A 19,614-nucleotide genomic window follows, 5' to 3' on the forward strand; every position below is an offset into this window, starting at 1 on the left:
TTATATACGTTTCTGAAACCTAGCCCTCCATTTCGGTAAATTCCCTCAAAAAGAGCGAAAACACACAGTAAATTCCTGGTCCTACAACAGTAGTTTTCCCACAATCCTAACAGAGTTCGAAATTTTGTCGGCCTGTAAGTTTTTTCCTTAGAAGTCATTTCGGTGCTAAATTTGCCTTTGAAATTCTGGATATACCTTTTATCCGAAAATTCAACCACAAAACAACTAAACATTAAAATCCACATTAAAAGTCCTTGAGCATTTCAATTTCCTTTTTAAGGAAGTATTTTCAACTTATTAGTCTGAAAAATCTTTCTGTAATTCTTTAGAGAAATATCGGGTGATCCGTTTGAGATGTCAGAAAAGTAAACCGTTGTGTACAATAGGTTAATGTTAATGTACGTATCTCTGAGCAGTTTGTTGTAATTTGTGCAGAAAGGATGTAAGTTTCGAGTGAGTACATTGTGCGCTGTTGTGGCATGAAGCGCACAATGTATCGCATGGGATGTGAAATTTTCGAGTGTTATATGCACACTAGTACAGCCACATCCACATGGCTGAAGTCTGTAAACCTGCACTCACTCAAAACTTACATCCTTTCTGCATATATTACAACAAACTGCTCAGAGATTCGTACATTAACCTATTACAGGTATACACAACGGTTTACTTTTCTGACATCTCAAACGGATCACCCAGTATATCGTCGGCTACAAATATATATCATCTGCGATAGTCACGTGAACTGTAGTTCTTTATTTCTCTACAGTAACTACGAAATTGAAACATCCCAGAAACATAAATGAAACATCACGTGATGCATTGGTAATCTCAATTACCTTTCCGACTCTCAGGAAACGGGGAGGGGTGGACAACTGGGAAATAATAAGAATCCCCCGAATAGACTACATTAGAGATTTTAGGTATTGCTTGTTTGATTTGGTTTAATTTGTACTTCGCTTTCTGCCACTTTTGGCTAATCGCAAAGATGAGGATGAGTGATGAAATTGATGAGGAACACTCATTCTTGCACAGGCTAAGATTCGATCTCGGGACCCCTGGCGTCGTAGCGCGTTGTGCTAACCACTCCGCCACGGGGGGCAGCAGAAATAAGTATTTTAACAAGTGCTTATGGTGTGTCAAGAAACACAGCCCTTCATTCACTATTTAGGAGGGATCCAGTAGTGCCAACTTCAATAGTTTTGTGTGGGGGGGGGGGGAGATTGACATAAACGATAGTGTGTGTGTGTGAGTGATATCTGCCCTTCCTGAGAAAATGTTTGAGGTGAGAAAGTGCTTTGATCTACCAAATTGGCGCCTGTGTTCAGATCAGCCATCCCTCTTACAAAATAAATTGTCCTGGCTAGTGGCGGCGATTTGGTTCCAAAATCGGGGGGGGGGGCAAAGACAGTATATTTCCCTTTGAAGAGTGGCGAAAAGCAGGGGGCAACTGCCCCCCAAATCGCTGCCACTTGTCTTGGCTCATGTTTTAAATATTTTGTTTCTATTAAAAAAAAAAAAAAAACAATTTCTTGTTAACCTTGTCCGGAACATTGTATTGTACCTTAGTACGGACTACCTCATTTATCTACGTTAAATTATATTCCCCTCGCAAACATACCTAACCAGAGAATCGTATTTGGCGGAATACATGTGGCGATCGGCGGTGGCTGCGTCCGGTGTCGACGCTTTCAACCAGGTTCAGGTAGTTAGTATATACTAAAGGACCCATTGTATGGCAAAGGATCCTGAATTTAGTGTAATCTGAAAACTCCATACGTACTATGGTTTACGAACCATCAGCATTTATTATTATTATTCACTAGCGGGCGCCACACTCCACTCTTTGACTGTCAAAGATTTGGGTGTACCATATTCTCAAATAAAAATGAGTTTTGATAATCACATTGTTTATTACGAGATCCAAGTCAGGAAGAATCCCATCACTATTAGCTACAAATTTAATTTTATATTTATATCTGCCTATTATATTTCGATGGGGAGGACCAAGCCCCCCTCTGGCCCACCCTTGGCGCCGCACCTATTCGTAGTGTCCGATTAGTTACGTTCGAGTCGCAGATCCAAACGTGGGTATGACTGATCGCACCAAACTCAAACACCTTCTTGGTCAAACGCCGTATTTCGTCTTCTGACGTAAGCGCGGAATGCTTCTTAGGATTAAATCTCATACAGGGTGGTCACTCTAGGACCATGATAAAACTCAACTATATTTCCAGGTTTTTAAGGTGAACTTTCCAAAAATTCAAGGGTACAAGCAAATGTTTTCTCTACTTCAACCTTACGTACTACGTACCACCTCTCATCACCCAGATACACACAAATACATATGCATATTAACAACATAAGGGGTCAAATTCAATTAAACAGTATATAAATTTAAGATATTTAGTTTAAGGTGCGGGGTTTACCTTTGTCACTTCACGTACTCAGACTCGAAATACAGGGTGTTCCGTTCAAACCACCCACATTTCAATTCATCATTGCTAAAAGGTTATGAAACATAGTGGAATGCGAGTGGTACTAGACGAAAGACAAACTCTAAGAATTTTATTGCACGAAGCACTAACACGAATACACCTCTATGTGTGCACCGTTTGTAGCACGAATAATATCCAATCTGAGAACCTCCGGATTGTTTATTAACACTTCCAGTCGCCAAAAACTCCGCACACCATGCCTTAATGGTTTTCCCATCAGGTGCTTCACCTCCATATTCTCCCCGGTAATTTCTTTGCACTGTAATGATTGATTTGGTCTCTGCATGCCAGAATACAGATTGTGCATGCTGCTGCCATTGTGCTTTATGCGATTGTGGCGCTGCATAGTGAGGGAATGGTGAACTTCGAGGTCATGCAATAAAATTCATTGTTTCTCTTTCGTCTAGTACCACCTTTTAGCAATGATGAATTGAAATGTGGGAGCTTTCAACGGAACAAGCTGTATATCTACAAACACAAGTCACAATGTTACAGGATATGCTAATCTGCGAAAATTTGTTAATTGTGTAAGAATTTCAAACTCAAATTTATCTAATCAACTTCAAGATACCTTGCAATAATTTTCCGTCTTTCAGATAGATTGTTCTGCAAAGGACACTAACAAAACAAACGAATTGAGAGAATTCTGTTTTACACGCAGCTTTTTTCTCCTTTCCCGATAAAAACAAAAACTAAACTGTGAAATACTTGCCTCAGGGCATTTATAAATATGTATAAACTCAATGGGATTTGGATCTGCAATTTTTATTCTATGAAGAAAAATTGACGCAGAATTACCGGAGCCAATAATTCACGCATAATTCCCGGAATTCAAGGAATTCCAGGTGAGTAGCCACCCTGTCTTAGCATAAATACACTGCAATCAGCCTAACAACGAAAGATTTAGCCTCACGCCAGAAGACGAAATATGGCGTTTGACAAAGAAGGTGTTTGAGTTTGGTGCGATAAGTGATAAACGTGGACAGAAGAATAGAACGAGTGTAAAATAAGGAAACTTGCTCCAAAACTAGACCTAAGCCCCTATCACACGGAACTGGATTTCTAGTAGGAATGCCCTAGTTGGCGCTGAACTAACTTTCTAGGTAGCAATCATGGCCGCCTGGCTGACTGCTTGACTGGTTTGGAGGAATAGGACATGTTCTAATTGCTACTTGCTTTCCTTGACTGGATTCTGTGGAACAGCCAATCAGAGCAAAGTTTCGCCATGTGAAGATATCTGTGAGTGTGCAAAGGAGCATTTTTGTCTGAGGTTTCCGAGTGATACTCCAGCAATGTATAACATAGCACGAAAGGCACATCGAGTTACACCATCTATGTTGAGTGCACGGTGTTTACATTTGAAACAACTAAAATATTCTTCCATACGTGTACAGTAAACGTTGTAATGTATGTATTTAAGCAGCGCCATTGTTTTGTACCTAATAATGTTTTATACGAAACGTTATTCCTCTCGGTTGAATAGTTATCGGCTTTTAAAAATGTGAAGTGATACATTGTTTACATCTCACGCGGCCGCCATTACAACTTCCCTCGTATGGGAACAAAAGTACGCTGATAAGTATCGTGTGAGGCGAAAACTAGCAAATTGGTAGCCAGTCAAGCGCCAACTATGATATACCTACTGGAAATCCAGTTCCGTGTGATGCGGGCTTAAAAAGAGGGTAACAAAATTAATCCCATTTTCTTTGCACTATGGAGGCTGAGATATAAGTCTTAGATTTTCGACACGTGCTGCAGCCTGTTGTTCTGCTGTTCTTTCGTCAATACCCTCTGCCGTCTTCAGAAGAACAACAGCTGGCATTCACCAACTTCCGGCGCCTCGACTGGGGAAGAGGCCTCTTCGTAAATCGTAATCTGGGGCAGGAAAGATCCCTTCAAATCATGCGTCAGCTGAAAAGTGGGGGAAGAATGAAGACCGGAAACGAATATGAGCCCAGAAGCAACATACTGTTCGAACTCAACTTCGTGGCAAGAAATATACGTGTGTCTTATTTCCCATGCATCAAAAGACAAGAGAGATAAATCGCTGTTATGGATATATTGAAGTCATATGGACACTTGTTGGCTAATCGAGATGATGAGGATTAGAGATGGACGATATCGGAAATTTGATATCGTGATATATCAAGAAAATATCGACGATACGATTGATTGAGTTGGTGTTTTAAGTCCACTTTATGCACAGTAAGGCTGATTGGGACTGGACCTACAGTTGAAAGTGGGATCCGAACCACTATGTGCCTCCACCGGGTATCGAACCTGGGACCCCTTGATTACAAGGTGAGGACGCATTATTTTTTAACAAGTTACAATTTAGAAGGAAGACAGTTGTACAAAGAGGTTAATAGGGACTGCATTTTACTTTGTACACGTATAGGCTTGTAAAGTAAAGTAATGTTAGTGTTCCTTGGAATTATTCAAATGAAAGAATTGAGGGGTCTAGTGAGAGAGGGAGCTATGCCACAAATCATGAAAATTTTATTTTTTGCCATTTTCAGTCTTCTACCATTTGTCATCTATCATGTGAACTACAACCATGTGGCATAGCTCCCGCTTGTTCTGCAGCAGATTTTCTGAGTTCTTGAATACGTCCTCATCAGCATTTTGAGTGAGAGAAGGGGCTATGCCACTTACTGATGGTGTCTGCAATAGGAGTGGCAGAGGTTGTGTTGCAGTAACCGGTGCTAGATTTAATATCAGCCCTGAAGTTAAAAGATCTCATGGCAATAATGCCTTATATTCCTCCAGTTTTTCATGGTGTTTACCAAAAACTAAAATCCACAGAAACAATGGACAGTAAAGATCCTGCAGAAGACATATGAAGCTGTCTTTATGTAGATCATATGTAACCCTGTGAACATGATTTACACTCGGGCAAAAGTATTTCAGCCTTGTTCAAAGTATTTCATGTGCTAGATTGATTTTTTCACACGGGTATGCTCATAATAAATGGTATTTATATTGAAATTCATATTTTTCCTTTTGAAGAATTTACCTAACAATATGTTCAGCAAAAAAAAAAAAAAAACTTTGTTATACAAATTATGACTCAACGCAATGCTTTAGAAAACTCAATTTATTTCCATTTCTTGTCAAAGTGGCATAGCTCCCTCTTTCATTAGACCCCTCAATTGATACATTTTCGAAGTACAGGGTGTTCATAAAGTTCCGGTACCATTACAAAAAAACATAGCTCGGAAACTACATGCAATAGAACAATGCTGTTGATTGCAAAATGTGTATTATATCACTGATAATGACGGTTTGTTTGTTTACTTTTGTTCAAGGTGTGATTTCTTAGGATTCTAATCTCTCTATGAAAAATGGAACTGATTGACCTTACTTTGATTCTCTACGTGGCAAAACTTCTGATGTGTATGTTGAGCGTTAAGCAATCTTGGATGTCACAAGGGATTTCTTGTTCTGGGGGATGTCAAATATTGTGTTTACCGCACTCCTGTTCCAGATGTTGCTACTCTTCGAAGAAAAACAGAGTATCCTAACTGTTACTGGTGATATGCTGGGGGCGTGTATGTACAGAAGTGGATTACCGCCTTGAAGTTCTGAGAGCAACTAGAGGGGCGCATATTGAGGTGCATGGCATATAAACGTGGGGAGTTGTAGATCATTTTGCAATCAACAGCATTGTTCTATTGCATGTACTTCCAGAGCTATGTTTTTGTTTTTTTTGCAATGGTACCGCGATTTTATGAACATCCTGTATATATTCCTTGGCCTCCTCGCCCCTGCTCTGGGTACGCCCTTGCCCACTTGCTCTCATCTCCAATCTCTAAATCACTCAGTGCGCTCGGTCACCCAGTCGTAATGTACGTATACAGCAGTGGACAATTCGTAATATTTTTACCCTCGCCTGGCAACACTGAAACAGAAGAATCTGACTGAACTGTTTGTTTCTTTCATAGATAAAGCAAAAACCCACAGAAGCATAAAAAAAAACAGCAAGGGGAGGAGGAAAAAACAATTTTGCAGGCGAGTTACGTACAGTTGCATGTAACACAGGGTGTGATCTTCTTGTGTGACCTGCAACTTCCGGTTCTCGCTCGGCCATCTCGCGGCAAGGATTGCAAGCTTGACCAGCCTTCCGGGAAAGTCACGACGAGATTCCAGGGTAGCAAGTCACCTCACAGAAAAAGAGGAAAAAGAAACCGCTTGCGTGTGCCACAAGAAGACCAAACAAAGGGCAAGGAACGCTGACATTATTATGGCACTCATTGTGCCAAACGAGAGGGAGAGAATTCCAACGAATGGCGTCACTTCCGTTTTTATTTCACAGGGGAACAAGGTGGGAACAATCACGTTCTACATCATTTGTGAATATTTCCCAGTCATTGTGTGTCTGGGCTGAAAATTGTCGCAAAGTTTCGTTGTTCGTTCTCATTCGCTGTGATATCCTATTGTATTGTTACCTGCTCTATTAATACAATTACACAAACAATAAACAAGAAGACACTCTCTCACTTGTGTGACAAGGTCGACTTGTTAATCCTTTAAAGTGGGGTGATCCAACTTTTTTTTTTTTTTTTACACAGCGCACCATGCACAACGAAAGTGTTAAGACGACATTTAAATGTTATATTGTGCGTGTGTGTATTCTCTATACACAAATTCTCTGTTAAGATGTATAAAACCCCTCCAGTTGGAGGAATGACACCCAATTAATGTTGCTATATCTTTCTTAATTCTTAGCCACAGGATACGCGGACCTGAGTGATATTTTATTACAGAGAAACGACATATTGGAGCATTACCAAAGTCCTCATACTGTAGCTTACTTCTATGTCCTCGTTTTGTACGACGAAGATGTGTGGAGGTGTGTTTGTGTGTTTGCTCGGACTGTGGCGCTAGTGTTGCTGCCATAATGGCAGTTGGATATATTTGTCTTTACGATTTGTGTCTAGGCTACGTTCAAAATGGAGTAAATTTTGAACTTGCAGAATGTTTTCGTGCATTGTGAGATTCAAGAATATGTAAACAAGCTACGACGTAAGCTTTTACTTACAACGGGGAACAAAAATATGTAAAAAAAAAAAAAAAATGCAGTCAGAATAATCACACGCATTACCATTGCAAAACGGTGACATTTGTCTATGTTAAAGTTGCTTTTGGACATGACTTATGTACTAAATATTTGGAAACTTGAATACACAAAGCTCTAGTGGAAGAAAGTATCGGTCCCGTCTTACAATTTAAGGAGGGGATGGTAAAACTCTTATATTATTATTTCCATAGTGTCCAACTCATTTCATGTTTTATTTCGACACTAAAATAAATGACAGTGACAACCGTCAATCTGTGTTGTCTGGTTGCACACACACACACAGTGGTAAAAAAAAAATGCCGTTCTTGTAGCAGTGTTGTTAAATTTAATTCCGGTCCAGGAGAGAAAATCAGCAAGCGGAAATGGGTTCTGGACCGTAAAGAACCTTTCTAACTGTAAAGTATTTAAATACGGTCCAAGATCCTTATTGAAATGAAACAATGCGCAACTTGGACCGAATTTAAATTTTAAGAGAAAAAATGTTCCGGTCCTGGAGTGGAACATAATAGAAGAGAACCCATTAGAATTTATGGGTTCTTGGACATTTAACAACCGAAATGTTATTGTTGTTCGTTGACACCATGTCGGAAAAAAAACAAGTAAAATTCTATGCAGCTAGGAACATAAATTAAGAGTATTTGAAAATAAAATCGTTAGGAAAATATTTGGACCTATGAGGGATGGGGAGACAGGTGAGTGGAGAATGTTAGAACTGCACAATTTGTATTCCTCTCCAGATATTATTAGAATAATAAAATCAAGAAGACTTCAGTGGGCAGGGCACGAATGGGAGAGGAAAGAAGAGTTTACACGATTCTTGTTGGGAAACCTGATGGTAAGAGACCTGTAGGTAGGCCAAACGAAGATGGAGGGATAACGTAGAGATGGACCTAAGGAAATCGGTAAGGATGGAAAAGATTGGATTAATCTTACCCAAGATAGGGTCAGATGGAAGGCTTGTGTTGCCGCAGCCATTAACCTTTGGGTTTAAGATGGCCAGACAGCTAGTTAGTTAGATTGCCGTGTCTGGTTTAGGAAACAGCAGCAGCAAATTGCTTACACCGTGGTTCGCAAGGGGCATGCACAACGACACGGTACTCTAAACTCATGACTTTTTATCTTTATATTAGCACTGTCCACTTATCAGGGAACACGGGGAACAAAACCAAACAAGCTCAGGAAGTCGAAATCGATACGGGTCCACATCTCTTGTGTGCAGCGGTCCAAGAGTTGGTTTGCAACTGTGCGGAAGGGGGTGGGGGAGATAGGGCATTGCTCCCACCCCCTCCGAAAGTTTAAACACGGAGCAGGCAAAGTCGAGGAATTGTTCTGCAAATGAACGCTGAAGTGTGGTTTTTCCACTTGTAAACTTTGCAGCGCGATCTCGTTAACAAAGCGGCTGATTACATTCTCACAATGAGCTAATTTTCTATGGTGTTCGCTGGCTTGCTTGAGGAGGAAGAGATGGCTGTTGTCTCCGAAATGGGCAAAAAAGTATCCTTATCACTACAGAGTCCATAGTAAGGATTCATATGTGCTAAAATTGTAACCTATGGATTTTACAATCCAGTAAATATGAACAAAGCCAGAAAATAACGGGGAAAGGGAGGGACAGGACATTTTATTCGAATAAAACTAAGGGTTGAGCACTTAAGAAAAGAAGAAAAAAGTTCAGCAGAAAAATCTGATCTTGTAGAAACAGATTAATTGCATGGATATCAACTTCAAAGCCAACCTCCGTGGTGGAGTGGTTAGCATGACAAGCTACGGTGCCGGGACTTCAGAGTTCGAATCCCCACCTTGGCATGGGTGTTCCTTATGAGTGTCCCTTCATCAATCTCATGGTATCATCACTCATCTTGGCGAAATTTGGAGGAAAGCGAATTAGAATAAACCAAATCAATCATGTGTGGGGTTGTGTTAGTGCTGTTGTAAGTAAAAATTACCAAAAAAGCCAGTGAATATGTGAATTGCGGCAGAATGCAAGTGCTTCTTGCAGAGGGTGTCAAGAGTTGGGTCAAATAATGAAACAAGTGGTTAGATTTTGATTGGTGTTGTTTAGCATCGCTTTTCTGCCACTTTTCATTAATCGCGACGATATGATGAAACTGATGGAAGGACACTTTCAAAGAACACCCATTTTGCAGGCTAACGAGGCTCTGGCGTCTTGATCAGAGCCAACATAATTGTCTGTAAGAGTTTGTATTGTGTAGAGCCCATATGTGTTTGTGATTGTCTCAACTCACCACCATCCATCTCCATCGTTGCGATTAGTAAAATATGACGTGACAAGGGATCAACTTCTAAAGTAAGTGAGAGACATTAAAGTATCATATATCGACAGCTGATTACCCGGCGTTGCCCGGGTATTTATTTATCCCAATTTTCTATTAGACAGGAAAATAATGAATTCTAACTATAGTGTAAAATGAACTTAGAGTTGAACGGCATTGGGAGTGTCACTATTCATCTCAGCGGCCCCGACAACTATAGATTTCACACTAATATCGGTCGTTTTCGATTATTTTTACATGTCACCCCCTTCCCACCCCCACACCTAGGGGTGCCAGAGGTGTCTTGGAGTTGAACGGCATTGAGAGTGTCACTATTCAACTTAGCGACCCCGACAACTATGGATTCCACACTAATATCGGTCGTTTTCGATTATTTTTACATGTCACCCCTTCCCTCCCCTACCCCTAGGGGTGCCAGGGGTATCTTATCCCCACAGTATTTCTTTCCAGATTGCAAGTGATGCATGTACCAAGTTTGGTTGAAATTGCTCCAGGCGTTCGAGAGTTATGCCGGAACAAACACACACACACACACACATACATCCATTTTTATATATTAGAAAGAATTACAAAACAGTAATATAATAACAATAACCCGTTGCTCTCGACAGCCCTTGAAGGGCCTTGGCCTATCTCCCGACTGCCAGTCTCCCTCCCACAATCCTACCTAGAGGTGTGGAGATCTTCAACCGGTAATGAAGCCCCCCAATTTCCTCACGATGGTAGGTTGCCACCGGTCCTATACACAGGCCAAGGAGAGAGTATCATATATCAGCAGGAAAGATTTCTTATCCGATATTACAAAACAGTAATATAGTGAATTGTATTTCCTTATAAGTTTTGAGAATTGGAATGAAGAGAAATGGTAAGATAATTGGTACTACTTTAAGTATTAGTCAATTTTGTTGTTCGACAACGTTCTGGAATTCACTATAAGAGCATAATATAGTTTTCTTCGAGGGGTGCGGTAGTACTTGCCAAACACGACACTGAATCAAGTTCAAGAGAAGATAAATGGCCATGTGAGCAGTTACGAAACACTTCATTGAACTGTGCTCTTGAAGAACAAGAAATCTGGGCATTATAAGTTAAACACGACATATTAGTACGGTTTGATACTCGACAAGGAATAAATAGCACGAATGTCTTTTCCTCTTTTCCGCAATAGCACATGTCCTCAAGTTATCAAACTTGAGCAATATATAGTTTTGAAAAGTGTTAAGTAGTGTAAATATGGGCGAAATACAGGGCATGAATCAGTATCAACGAAGTCAACACTAAAGTCATAATATTCGGGGCGTACGGTAGGCACGTAGCCAGGGGGAGGGCTCGGGGGCTGAAGTCCACCAGAAATCCTACAAATATATAATTGATATAGTGTATAGTGGTAATTAATTTTAATTCCATTAAACATCTTGTATAAAAATTTGTAATATACTGAGGACTTCATCTTCTGAAGTCTGCTGATAAGGGATGAGCCGAAATAAAATTCTCGCTAAGGGCCTGACGTGTGGGGTGACCGTTTGTAAACACACCCAAATCAACCTCTCTCCCAAGTACTACACCCTGGACTGCATTTTGCAGACTTACGAGGTTCTGGCGCCAGGATAATCCTCTGTAGGAATTGTATTGTGAGTTTGTCATCGTCTCTTCATCAAATTCATCTTATCGACATGCATCATCATCTTCGCGATTAGTCAAAAGTGGCAGAAAAGCGAAGTAAAATACAGCAAATTGCTAAAATTTCAGTCTGTTCCCGTATAACATTCGGAAACGATATGACGGTTCAAAATCACTATAAAGAAGCCTCGTGTGCATTGGCGTACGCAAAATTTTCTTTTTCGGGAGTGGCTGGAATTGTAAAGGCGGATAGTGCATAGATGCTTTCTAGGGAAGCGGTATACACAATAAAACTTTTCGAAATTTAGAACTTTCTACTCTGACAATTGGCAACCGGGGGTCATTTTATGGGCATTTTGCATTTACCAATGCAGATCTTTTCTGCTTTTATTTGATCATTTCCTCAAAATTTCGGAGACAGCTGTAGCCCCATCAGCCCCCCCCTCTGAGTACGCCATCGCTCGTGTGTGCCCTATGTTTCTTGTCTATTCCCGAAGTCCCGGATCCAGTGCAGTGTTGCCACACTCATAGGGCAAAATTTCCCTTTGCAAGGGGTAAAATTTCCCTTTTTCTTCCAATTTTTCTCTTCATGTAAGAAATTATATAATAATATGTAGTAGTGGTAGAAGTAGCATTTTCCTTGGTCATGTTTCATACATAAAAATGTTAAAAATTAATCACATGGGCCAGATATTTCAGGCTCTAATCCTTGTTAGGTCTATTGCCCATTTCGTAAGTTCATCATTCATCCTCATTGTTGCTGTTAACCGAAAATGTAGAAAAGTGACGTAAAATGAAATAGAAATATGAATAGAAATAAGAAGGAACAACAAACATCGATGTCTTCAAATTTACCTGAAATTTTGGTATTTATCATCGAATTTGGCTTATTAATAATATTCGATCTAAATTTCCATGAAAAATCTAGGAAAGCTTACCTATATCAATTCGAAGTCTGAAAGACATCTTCATGGATATTCCCAGATGATTATATCCAAGAAACGAAATATACTGTTTAATTAAAGATATGTCAAGCACGAAGCAAATAATTTCAATCATTTTCTGCAAATTAGACAACTTTTTATTTTTGAATATAATGTTTGAATGTGTTTCAGATGCACGACTGTGCATCTATGACTAGATTTAACTGCACCTTTCTTCGTTTATTGCGACATCTAGCGTTAGTTTTTTAAGTTCATCAAATAGGCTAACTGCAAGACAGAACCTATAGTTTAATGAGATGAGAACCACTGTCAAGTACATTCCCTGGGGATTGAATTCGGTACCACATCAAAAGACCATGTTCTGTGCTTGGAATTCAATTTCCATTTCTGGAAGTAACAAAACACGAGATGTACAAGATTTCGTGCAATGGAAAGACGTCTGCTCCTCCATGCCTAAAAATTGACAGATGGCATGTTAAAACATGTTTTCTGAAATAGATGTTTACATTTTTTTGGCATGCCTGACAGGTCATTAACACCAAAATGGTTAAAAATATCTCAAACCGGATTTTAGAGTTACATTTCAGTAGTTCTTACACAAGCCTTGTAGTCTAAGGATTCAACATGTTTTTAAAGATGGTGTCTAAAGTGGGTAAATGCCATTCTTTATAGCCAAAAGCCTACGGTGCTACCCCGACTCTTTCGGTGGGGGGGGGGGGAGGGCAAAACTTTTTCTTCTTGGAGAATAAACACCCATTTCCCAGGGAGGGCAAAGGACGTATACTTCGAAATTTGTCCGTCCTTTAGTTCGATTTATATAATGGACTAATAAATCGAATAAAAAGGATTGATAAATTTTGAAGTATCATTTATTTTATTTTCCACGTAAAAAGTACAATGAACGAAATGCAAATTTTCACCACTCGTTTTCCAGGAGGCCACTTTGCCTTCCGCTGCTACTATTTTCATTTGTTTTTTCATGATTATATAAATTAAATAATGCAATTTTAAAACAATTATTACTGTATTCACAAAGGTCGTTAAAGTTTCTTTTATGTTCCCTTTATGTTGATGAGATAGAGCCGCGGTAGCTCAGTCGTTAGGGCGTCTGACTACCATGCGAGGGACCCGGGTTCGATCCCCGGCGGGATAACCTGTTCAAGTGGCTCCGGCGCCCACCCAGCGTCGTATAAAGTGGGTACCTGGAGGAAACTCCGGGGGATAAAGTCGGCCAGGGGCGTGGTACTGATTACATCAGCCCCATCTTCGGCTGCGATCAAGAAAGTGTGGGGCCCTAACTCCAAACCCCCTATACGCCCTCATGGCGTGGTGCATAGCACAGGGGAGCACTTTAATTTTTTATGATGATTGATTGACTTGGTGTTTTAAGTCCACTTTATGCACATTAAGGCTAATCGGGACTGGACCTACAGTTTTAAAGTGGGATCCGAACCACTATGTGCCTCCACCGGGAATCGAAACCGGGACCCCTTGATTGCAAGTCGACAACGCTACCACTGCGCCATCGGGGAGACCTTTTTTATGATGAGATAGACCTATCGATACCAGGCTTACAGTTCAAAATGTAATCTGAATAACTGTGCCTCCAGTGGGGGTTCAAACCCGGTACCCTTTGAATACCTTGAAAACAAGACGATGGCCTTACACACCACTGCCGTTTATAGTATTCACATTGTCATGCCGAGCAGACAGCTCCAGTTTGTTTGAGTTTGCGTTTTACGGATTCAACTAGCTGCCACGGCGTAAATGAATAACTTCGCAATACAGGAAAATGATCCAACAGCAACTGTAGGTCTCTCAAACATAATAAACAAGCTGTAATTCGTATATTATGGCCTGGAAAGCAGGCACCGGGAAGTTCAAGCTACACCTGCCAGATGTCTCTGCTCGCTGCTCAGAGCTGCCACCTTTATGAGAGGTTCGGAACTATGTCGGGAGCAGGTTTAACGCCCAGATAAGCATCTCTGCGAACTTGAGTACTTGACACCATTCATCAAGTAGTCCCTAGTTGATATTAATCAAAACGAGTGGCACATGAATGTGAAATTTGTTTCCTACCATTATTTTTCACAACGTGCGTGTGTCAGACACAACGCATCTGTATCGACCAAAATCGACTGTGACGAACATTATCGATCGCGTGTTTCGTTTGCAGGGCGTCTGACTGCCACGCCGAAAACTCGGGTTCGATTCCCGGGGTAAGTGATTTCAGGTGGGAATTTTTCCAGCAATATCCCTTGCTGAACCGGTTCTGGGGTTCATGCAGCCTCCAACAAATTGATACCTGGGCAATCCTGGGGTAAGGGAGGTCCGAGCGTTGTGCTGATCACTTCACTTCCAACGCCCCTGCCATTTGCCTTTACGGTATGTTGCAAATGTGCAGAGGGAAAAATTACCTTTAACAGCATTAACATTTCATGTCTAGATTTGATCGATTTAAATTGGGCATAAACCAATAAACCTGGTTCGAATTCCGGCCTGTGTGTTTGAGAGTGTCTATTCATCAATTTCATCACATCATCACTCATCCCCATCTGCGCAAATTAGCCAAAAGTGGCAGAAAAAGCGAAGTAAAATAAACTAAATCAATCAATCAAAAATGGCCACAAAAATACACTTTTCGATTACAAATTGGACTGTTGTTGTTCTGAAATAATTGTTCTATTATTTTTTTTTTTCATTTTCTCTGAGTATTGTTTGTGATAGCTATCAAAGGATTTGCACAAATGCAGTCAGTGGAGCAAATTATTTGTCTAAACAAGTAATGTTTTCGCCTTTTAGAGCGCAATATAAACGTCATTTCTCATACTGAGGGCCTCCCCGATGGCGCTGTGGTAGCGTCGTCGCCTTGTAATCAAGGGGTCCCGGGTTCGATACCCCGTGGAGGCACATAGTGGTTCGGATCCCACTTTAAACTGTAGGTCCAGTCCCGATTAGCCTTACTGTGCATAAAGTGGACTTTAAACACCAAATCAATCAATCACTATGTGCCTCCACGGGGTATCGAACCCGGGACCCCTTGATTACAAGGCGACGACGCTACCACTGCGCCATCGGGGAGGCCCAGAGATGATCTTTGTGTTCTCATTAATTTATCCAAAGCGATGAGATTTGTACACGACAAATGTGATAGCCGATAATGAAACTCCTTATTATTACTAATGTATTACATGTTTCGATATCTTTAGTTCAACAAAATATATTTTTTGGTGAATTAATCCTGGGAATCTCATGAATGAAAATGCATACCAGAGTTCATTAAAAAACTTGTCGAGTCACCTTGATTACAATACTTTATATCGAGTCAATTTCTAATCCACAGTTTTTCTTATACTCCTTTTAATTTCAATTTTTAATAACGGCATAGCTATTCTCGTATAATGTTCTTCAAATCGCTCATTCATCTTTTTCACCTTGTCTGCTCTGCGCAATGCTTTGTGGGACCAAAATTATACCTACAAGTACGGTAGCAAGTGCCGTGTGAGGCGAAAACTAGCAGATGAACTAGTACCACAAAACTAGTCCAAGTCCAACTGGAAAATCCAGCAGGAAGTCTAGCCTCGTGTGATTCAAGCATAATTCTGGGACAGACGTTGTTCTCTGCTTCATTGGTTCCCCCGTTTCACTTCTGAGATCTTACAGTATGTGAAACAATGTGAATGAACATGATGGACCGTTTGTCTACTATTATATATGAAGCAGACTGTACATACAAAGTGGGTATTTTAGAAGCTCCTATGGGTAAATCGTCTGACATTTTTAATGTACATATCCTTCAGCGTTCGCAGCCCGCAAAACACAAGTGCGTTACGGGTTGCATAGCAGTTTACATCAGAGTGCACTGGTGCATATAACGGAGAGAATGAGAAACGAAACAAAGAAAGAAGGCGGGAAAATCTCTCTGTCTCTTTATTTTCCTTTATCTCTCTCTCTCTCTCTCTCTCTTTAGTCTTCATCCCAATCTCTCTCTTTTCTCAGAGAAAGAGAGAGAGAGATGTGCTGGCATCTTGCTACCATGTCCTTCAACAACAATAACGATAAGCTGGTACTACACCCTGTTTGGTTTAACTGATTTGTTCTATTTTACTTAGCAATAAAGAAAATGACCAAAGACTACGAAAAATATGATGTTAGCCATTCTAATATACTTACGTATTTTTTTACATATCTTGCATTACACTCAATAACTTTACGACCATTATCACAAAGTTATGCAACACGCAAGCTAGTATTTCAAGCTCTAGGTGCTTCATTTTTATTGTAGATGACTGTACAGTCATTTCTGGGGTCGTTAAAACTCACACGTGTCCGTGACTTCATCGGTAGAATCTCCGTTTGGTCTTCAACAAGACCAAAAGATACGTGCCTTCCCCAGCACTGCCACGCGACATTAAAATATTCATTCTTCCACTAAGCACTGCTCGACACGCACATTGTTCCAAAGATAAGAGAGGCGAGCAAACTACCTCTCCAAGTAGGCTTAGCCACGACCTGAAGGATCGTTTGTCATCCCTTTACTGAAAACTGAATGTTTTCCATCGCAATCAATAATCACGAATAACGATTCATAAACACTAAATAGATCTGATAGGAACGAACAGCAGCGCCACTGGTGTCGAGAAGGAGAACTAAAGAAAGCCATCTAAAAGATGTAGGGGATCGATTCATGAATGAAGTGAAAATTTGCCACGGAAGTTTCTTGTGCAACATACTTGCACTACTACGGTACAGAATGAAATAAACATTTTTCTTGCAGTTTTTATATGCTGGTAACAGTGTTGCCAAGTCTTACTGAATATTCCAACTTGATTTTGCAAAGATCACGTGAGTTCGGTACCAATCGGATCTTCGTCGGACCTTAGACTTGGTGCTTCCATATTGCAAAGTGCGAAGTGCAGAGTCAGCAAATAAATTAAGCGAGGGGCGGAACGTGCTAATCACAGTACGGCCGAGCAAGAATGTGGGGAACACTGCCTCTAACCAGCCTATGTACTTTCATGTCACGGTACAATTCACACAGCTCATTACAAAAAAAGTGATATGTTTAAAATCCATACCGGAAATTCGTGGTGAGTAAACACTCGAAAGAGCATATCTGAATTGAGAGTTGTAAATGGGTTACTCTCATGACATCAATGCATGAGCACAAACTTAATGTGTTTCTACTCCTGCGTTTACAGCGAAGAAATGTTAGAATTGAATCACTGCTCGACCAAGTTTCAACTCTGTATGCATAAGGTATCTAAACCAGGGAAACGACTAACAAAGCTTCGCCTTCGGTTTTGTGGGCACAACCGTACATAGCCTTCTCCTTAAATATAGGAACGAGGAAAGCTGGAAACGAACACTGACAGGAAGAAACACTGAGCGATAAAGGGAGACAGAAAGATACTGATGATCAGAAAATTGAAAGAAAGCTGAAAAATAAAGATGAAACGTGATAAACATAATAAGAAAGGCATAGAAAGAGAAAATGAAAGATAGAGGAAGCAATAACGGTGAAACAAAGGGAAGAAAAGTTATGAACAAGTACAGGGACAGAAAGAAGAATAAGTAATAAAATAATAACCCGTGGCTCGACAGCCCTTGAAGGGCCTCGCCCTATCTCCGGACTTCCAGTCTCCCTCCCACAATCCTACCTAGAGGTGTGGAGTTCTTCAACCGGCAATGGGGTGATGTGGGGTCAGCACGTGGAACCCTCAGCCGTTATAGGAGATTTCCGAGACCGGATTACGCTACTCACTCGTAGCTCCCCAATTTCCTCACGATGGTGGGTTGCCACCGGTCCTATACACAGGCCGAGAACCCACAGACTGAACCCAGGCGGACTCGAACCTATGCTGTCCCGCAGTCGGGAGTCCAAAGCACAGTGCCTTAGACGGCCACAGACGGGATGGGCACCTCTGTATGAACACTTTAATACATGTAAAATATCAGCACTATGGCATGAAAATTTATTTAAGTGGAAAACAGCCTACCTTTCGGCAGGTAAATCTTTGACGACTGAACCATTATTGAACACGAATGATTTTCCAATTGTGTTTTTATATACGTAGTTAAGAAATGGTATACTATATGCTATCAACTTATTTTATTTGAGGGGGATAAAAACATCCATGGTATGAATAAGAATAATTTTATTTTGCCTGGGAAGAATTTTCGGTAACACTTTACTATACCGGAGACGGATTTCTTCAAATTTACAGGAGAAAGTACTTAGGCAAATCATTTTCTGTAGCGTTGTTGATGTTCGGGAATGTAGTTTTGATCCATTTTAATGCGAATGCATGTGGTTTTCTACGAAAATCTATTTCCGACGCGCTATTGCTGCTGCCGCCATTTGCTTTCTGCACGAGAGCACAATACGCTCTCGTATTGTCCGTATATGCTAAATTGAACGAAAGGAGTGCTAATGCAACCTAACCTAACAGGCCTAACCTAACCTAGTAGGCATACCTCGTCCCCGTGATTTTTCGTGGGGCTATCGTGAATTTTTGGGCTAATGTCAATGGTTTTTGGGGTTACCCGTGGATGGTTTGTAGGAAATAAGGAACACCAGTAAGTACTCGTTAATGTAAGAAATAGACATTATTTTCGTTAGAAATTCATTATTTCACCTACAGAAATGTTCCGCAATGCAGAATAGTACGTTAGCAATGTAAAAAATTGCGAAATAAATCATTGATAGGTGTCTCCGGTATAGTAAAGTAGTACCGATTTTTTTTTGTGGGGAGGAAATCGCCGGCATCCCACTCCCCTCCCCGTTAATTAACATCCTGTAATAAACGTATGCCGATGTGCCAATTCTTACGACCAAAATAAGAACACAGCACAAAGGCATGTGGCAACAAAAAAAGATGTTGCGAAAAGAGTGAATCATGACACCGCAGAGATGAGCAACTTCTCACTCACCATCTGGTTCCGAACGTTCTTTTTTAGTGTGTCATTAAGCAAGTTGTTATCGATCTTTTAAAGTCTTGGAAGTAGGTTTTGTTACCCTGCTGGGCTTCGACACGTTAGTCCCAGCTGTGCAAGGCCTATTTATAAGCAACAACACTTCCATCTCTTGAGCAGTGTTGCCAAGATAAGTTAATAAAAAAGCGCTACATCGCACCTTAAACGGACCAAAGGTGAGTTTCAGGGAGTCAAGAATTATG

General features: G+C 40.6%; 1 protein-coding gene across 5 annotated transcripts in view; it reads right to left on the reverse strand.

Moving 5' to 3' along the window:
- RhoGEF3 (Rho guanine nucleotide exchange factor 3) overlaps window positions 1–19,614 on the reverse strand; it is an 831,957-nt gene that overhangs the window by 95,581 nt on the left and 716,762 nt on the right. The gene's annotated exons all lie outside the window — the stretch shown is intronic.

The sequence above is a fragment of the Lepisma saccharinum genome, chromosome 30 (assembly GCF_977018435.1).
Source record: "Lepisma saccharinum chromosome 30, izLepSacc3.1, whole genome shotgun sequence".
Classification (NCBI taxonomy): domain Eukaryota; kingdom Metazoa; phylum Arthropoda; class Insecta; order Zygentoma; family Lepismatidae; genus Lepisma; species Lepisma saccharinum.